The sequence below is a fragment of the Somniosus microcephalus genome, unplaced genomic scaffold (genome assembly GCF_052327205.1).
Source record: "Somniosus microcephalus isolate GS21.2 unplaced genomic scaffold, FLI_Smic_1.0 unresolved_chr8, whole genome shotgun sequence".
NCBI classification, from domain to species: Eukaryota; Metazoa; Chordata; class Chondrichthyes; order Squaliformes; family Somniosidae; genus Somniosus; species Somniosus microcephalus.
Genome location: NW_028225186.1, coordinates 5,561,532 through 5,568,169, shown reverse-complemented (window position 1 = coordinate 5,568,169; position 6,638 = coordinate 5,561,532).

Sequence of the window (6,638 nt, the reverse complement as noted above, 5' to 3'; positions counted from 1 at the left end):
ACCTCTCAGAAAATGGACAAAGTTTCTTTTTAACTCTTATTTTAGGGGGGCCAAGAGGAGCAGGAGGTTTTGCCGCTGCTCCAGCCGTAGCTCAGTGGGCAGCACTCTCTCGCCTGAGCTAGAAGGTTGTGGGTTCGAGCCCCACTCCAGAGACTTGAGCACAAAAATCCAGGCTGACACTCCACTGCAGTACTGAGGGAGCGGCGCACTGTCAGAGGGGCGGTACTGAGGCAGCGCCGCACGGTCGGAGGGGCAGTACTGAGGGAGCACTGCACTGTTGGAGGGGCAGGACTGAGGGAGTGCCGCACTATCGGAGGGGCGGTACTGGGGGAGCGCCGCACTGTCGGAGGGGCAGTACTCAGGGAGCGCTGCACTGTCGGAGGGGCAGTACTGAGGGAGCGCCGCACTGTCGGAGGGGCAGTACTGAGGGAGCACCACACTGTCGGAGGGGCAGTACTGAGGGAGCGCCGCACTGTCAGAGGGGCAGTACTGAGGGAGCACCACACTGTCGGAGGGGCAGTACTGTGGGAGCGCTGCACTGTTGGAGGGGCAGTGCTGAGGGAGCGCTGCACTGTCGGAGGGGCAGTATTGAGGGAGCGCTGCACTGTCGGAGGGGCAGGACTGAGGGAGTGCTGCACTGTCGGAGGGGCAGTACTGAGGGAGCGCTGCACTGTCGGAGGGGCAGGACTGAGGGAGCGCCGCACTGTCGGAGGGGCAGGACTGAGGGAGTGCCGCACTATCGGAGGGACGGTACTGAGGCAGCACTGCACTGTCGGAGGGGCAGTACTGATGGAGCGCCGCACTGTCGGAGGGGCAATACTGAGGGAGCGCCGCACTTTCGGAGGGTCAGTACTGAGGGAACGCTGCACTGTTGGAGGGGCAGTACTGAGGGAGCGCTGCACTGTCGGAGGGGCAATATAGAGGGAGCGCCGCACTTTCGGAGGGTCAGTACTGAGGGAGCGCTGCACTGTTGGGGGGGCAGTACTGAGGGAGCGCTGCACTGTTGGAGGGGCAGTACCGAGGGAGCGCTGCACTGTCGGAGGGGCAGTACTGAGGGAGCGCTGCACTGTCGGAGGAGCAGTACTGAGGGAGCGCTGCACTATCAGAGAGGTAGTACTGAGGGAGCGCCGCACTGTCGGGAGGGAGGGAGCGCCGCACTTTAGGAGGTGCGTCTTTTGGATGAGACATTAAACTGCTCTCTCAGGTGGATGTAAATGATCCCACGGCCACTATTCGAAGGTGAGCATGGTCATTCTCCCTGGTGTCCTGGGCCAATATTTATCCCTTAATCAACAGGACTGAAAAAACAGATTATCTTGCCATATCACATTGCTGTTTGTGGGAGCTTGCTGTGCGCAAATTGGCTGCCGTGTTTCCTGCATTAGAACAGTGACTGCACTTCAAAAAGTACTTCATTGGCTGTGAAGTGCTTTGGGACGTCCTGAGGTGCTGAACGCTGGTATAGAAATGCAAGTCTTTTTTAATGTTTTTGTAACACAGTGATGGGTGTGTGGAGATCAGTGTCATATTCCCCATTGTCAGTCAATGCTGCCACTCGCTGGCATCAGATAGACAGTGCAGTGCTATAAATGTACAGGGGCTGAGGGCACTGGTTCTGTCCTGCCTCTGTCAGCAGTGACAGTTACCGCTTAATCATTGCCTTGGGCTGATTTCGCTGCTGCAGTCTCGGCAGCCTCTCCTCCATTCTTCGGACCCCACAGATGTGGATGCGGGACTGGTGAGCTGCCGCCCAAATGCTCGGTCCTCGATGGGCTGCAGCCTCATAATCTGTGGCTGACTCGCTGTGCACCAGGCAGGAGGGCCATATTCCAGGGGTGGGTGGGGACAGCACACAACCGTCTGAGGAAAGCCCTGGGGCTGTCAGCGGGCCTCATTCCACAGAGAGCCGGGGGTATCGGGCCTTACCTGTAATCAACGTCCCACCAGAGGTATCTGGGCATTACCTGTAATCACCGTCCCACCAGGGGTATCTGGGCATTACCTGCAATCACTGTCCCACCAGGGGTATCTGGGCATTACCTGCAATCACTGTCCCACAAGGGGTATCTGGGCATTACCTGCAATCACTGTCCCAGCAGGGGTATCCAGACATTACCGGTAATCACCATCCCACCAGCGGTATCCGGGCATTACCTGTAATCACCGTCCCACCAGGGGTATCCGGGCATTACCAGTAATCACCTTCACACCAGGGGTATCCGGGCATTACCTGTAATCACCGTCCCACCAGGGGTATCTGGGCATTACCTGTAATCACTGTCCCACCAGGGTATCTGGGCATTACCTGCAATCACTGTCCCAGCAGGGGTATCCAGACATTACCGGTAATCACCATCCCACCAGCGGTATCTGGGCATTACCTGTAATCACCGTCCCACCAGGGGTATCTGGGCATTACCTGTAATCACTGTCCCTCCAGGGGTATCTGGGCATTACCTGTAGTCATTGTCCCACCAGGGGTATCCAGGCATTGCCTGTAATCACCTTCACACCAGGGGTATCCAGGCATTACCAGTAATCACTGTCCCACCAGGGGTATCTGGGCATTACCTGTAATCACCTTCACACCAGGGGTATCCGGGCATTACCAGTAATCACTATCCCACCAGGGGTATCTGGGCATTACCTGTAATCACTGTCCCTCCAGTGTTATCTGGGCATTACTTTTAATCACCGTCCCACCAGGATTATCTGGGCATTACCTGTAATCACCGTCCCACCAGGGGTATCTGGGCATTACCTGTAATCATTGTCCCACCAGGGGTATCCAGGCATTGCCTGTAATCACCTTCACACCAGGGGTATCCAGGCATTACCTGTAATCACTGTCCCACCAGGGGTATCTGGGCATTACCTGTAATCACTGTCCCTCCAGGGTTATCTGGGCATTACCTGTAATCACTGTCCCTCCAGGGTTATCTGGGCATTACCTGTAATCACCGTCCCACCAGGGGTATCTGGGCATTACCTGTAATCACTGTCCCACCAGGGTATCTGGGCATTTCCTGTAATCACCGTCCCACCGGGGGTATCTGGACATTACCCGTAATCACCGTCCCTCCAGGGGTATCTGGGCATTACCTGTAATCACTGTCCCTCCAGGGGTATCTGGGCATTTCCTGTAATCACTGTCCCACCAGGGGTATCTGGGCATTGCCTGTAATCGCCGTCCCTCCGGGGTATATGGGCATTACCTGTAATCACTGTCCCACCAGGGGTATCCAGGCATTGCCTGTAATCACCTTCACATGAGGGGTATCCGGGCATTACCAGTAATCACTATCCCACCAGGGGTATCTGGGCATTACTTGTAATCACCGTCCCACCAGGGGTATCTGGGCATTACCTGTAATCACCATCCCACCAGGGGTATCTGGGCATTACCTGCAATCACCGTCCCACCAGGGGTATCTGGGCATTACCTGTATTCACTGTCCCACCAGGTGTATCCGGACATTACCTGTAATCTCCGTCCCACCAGGGGTATCTGGGCATTACCTGTAATCACTGTCCCAACAGGGGTATCTGGGCATTTCCTGTAATCACTGCCCCACCAGGGGTATCTTGGCATTACCTGTAATCACTGTCCCACCAGGGGTATCTGGGCATTACCTGTATTCACTGTCCCACCAGGGGTATCCGGGCATTACCTGTATTCACTGTCCCACCAGGCGTATCTGGGCATTACCTGTAATCACCTTCACATGAGGGATATTCAGGCATTACCTGTAATCACTGTCCCACCAGGGGTATCTGGGTATTACCTCTAATCACTGTCCCACCAGGGGTATCTGGGCATTTCCTGTAATCACTGTCCCACCAGGGGTATCTTGGCATTACCTGTAATCACTGTCCCACCAGGGGTATCTGGGCATTACCTGTAATCACTGTCCCAACAGGGGTATCTGGGCATTTCCTGTAATCGCTGTCCCACCAAGGGTATCTGGGCATTACATGTAATCACTGTCCCTGCAGGTATATCCTGGAATTACCTGCAATGGGTAGCACCAGGGCTATCCTGTCGTGGGAGCCAGTATTGTATCAAAATTAGCGGATAATATGAAAGGTTTGTTAGCTGGATTTCTCACACCAGCCAATCCTCAGGCCACTGGGAGTTTGACTGAGATCTCCTGTTGGGCTCCAGTGTGGACAGTCTTGTGCTGTGGATTGATGTCCACCAGTGTCAGATTACCACGGACCGAGGAGTCGTTCACTCCATCAGTCTGGCCCAGATTAAAGCAGATGTTGGATGGAAAGACGACAGTGAGCTGACATGCGGGGGACAGATGGTTAAGGCTTTATTCTGTGCTTACATTGTGTGTCTGTACCTTTGCCTTATCCTGGGTCAATAGCAGCAATGACAGGATTAACAATAAGGAGGCACTTCGATATCCCTTCCCTTCCATACAGGCATAACTGCGACAAGCCGACAAATACCAACGGAAAACAGCTCCTACAGCTCTGTCGAGGCCTGTGTCTGTACATTGTCAATGGTAGGTTCATGGGAGACCTCCTCGGAAGATCGACCTATTGCTCACCTCTTGGCTGCAGCACAGTAGACTATATGATTACAGATTTGGACCCATCCTCTTTCAGAGCATTCACAGTCAAACCGCAAACAACACTGTCAGACCACAATCAAATTACTATGTATCTTAAAAAGACAGAAACAACCAACACAGAAACACAACCCAGTAAGCTGTACAACACCAAAAAATCATACAGATGGGCCAAAAATAGCACGGAAAAATACCAGAAAGCAATTAGCAATGAATCAACTCAAGCTCTCTTGGACACCTTTCTGGATAACATATACACTCACAATAAAGAAGGCGTAAACCGGGCAGTGAATAACCTAAACAATATTTTTGATAATTTGGCAACAAGGTCAAACTTGAAAGCTCGCAAGAACAAACCCAAAACAAAAAACTATGAAAAATGGCTTGACCCAGATTGCCATAACATGAGGAAAAAACTTAGAAAAATATCAAACCAAAAACACAGACAGCCAGAAAACGAGGAATTACGCCTTACTTATTGTCAGACATAAACACAATACAGAAACATACTCAGAACCAAAAAAGAGCAATATATTAAGAATACACTCAGCTCCATTGAGGAATCCATTGATTCCAATTGTTTCTGGGGCAACTGGAATACATTACACAAAAAACAACACGACGAATTGGCCATTCAAAATGGAGACACATGGGAAAACCACTTTGAAAAATTATACCAGAAAAACACACTAAGACCAGAGCAACACCAAATATGCAAAAAACTGGAAAAGCTCGAAATGGCCATAAAAGATAACCAAAACCCGCTAGACTCCATACTAACAGAAAAAGAACTATTTGAAAAATTCAAGGACCTGCGACCAGGAAAAGCTTGCGGTGCAGACGGCATACTAAGCGAGATGATCAAACACACAGACGATAAAATGAAACTGGCTATCCTAAAGCTCTTCAACTTGGTTCTGAGTGTCGGTTACTGCCCTGATATCTGGAACAAAGGACTCATAATGCCCATATACAAAAGTGGGGACAAAGTCGACCCAAATAACTATCGAGGCATCTGTGTAAACAGTAACCTGGGGAAGGTATTCTGTAGTATCATAAACAAAAGACATAAACTTCCTTGAGGAGCACAATGTCTTGAGTAAAAGCCAAATTGGATTCCTGCCAAACTATAGAACATCAGATCATATCTTCACCCTACAGACCCTAATTGACAAACACGTTCATCAAAACAAAAGCAAAATCTATGCATGCTTTATAGATTTCCAGAAGGCCTTCGATTCCATCTGGCATGACGGTTTATTCCTGAAACTTATCGAAAGCAGGGTAGGGGGAAAAACATATGATGTAATTAAATCAATGTATACAAACAACAAATGTGCAGTTAAAATTGGAGACAAACAAACAAAATACTTTCCACAGGGGCGGGGGGTGACGCAGGGCTCGCCCATCTCCCCGACACTCTTTAATATTTATATAAATGAATTGGCAAAACTACTTGAACAATCTACAGCACCCGGCCTCACCCTATATGAATCCAAGGTTAAATTCCTCCTCTATGCAGATGACCTGGTTCTGCTGTCACCAACTAAGGAGGGTCTACAGCAGAACCTGGATCTGCTGGAGTCGTACTGCCAGACCTGGGCCCTGACAATAAATCCCCAAAAAACCAAAGTCCTTGTGTTCCAGCAAAGATCCAGACATCAGGGACCCAAAATAAATTTCACACTAGGAACAACCAAAATTGAACAAACCACTAACTACACATACTAGGTCTTAAAAATCAGTTCTATGGGAAATTTCCATCTGGCTGTGAATGAACTGAAAGAGAAAGCAAGAAGGGCTTTCTATGCCATTAAAAAATCAATCCAAATAGAAATCCCAATTAGCATTTGGCTCAAAATTTTCACATCAGTAATTGAACCAATTGCACTCTATGGCAGTGAGGTGTGGGGACCGCTAACACAACAAGAATTTGCAAAATGGGACAAACACCCAACTGAGATCCTACATGCAGAATTCTGTAAAAGTATCCTCCGGACTCAAATGAAAACCGTAAACAATGCATGCAGGGCAGAACTAGGTCAATATCCATTAATA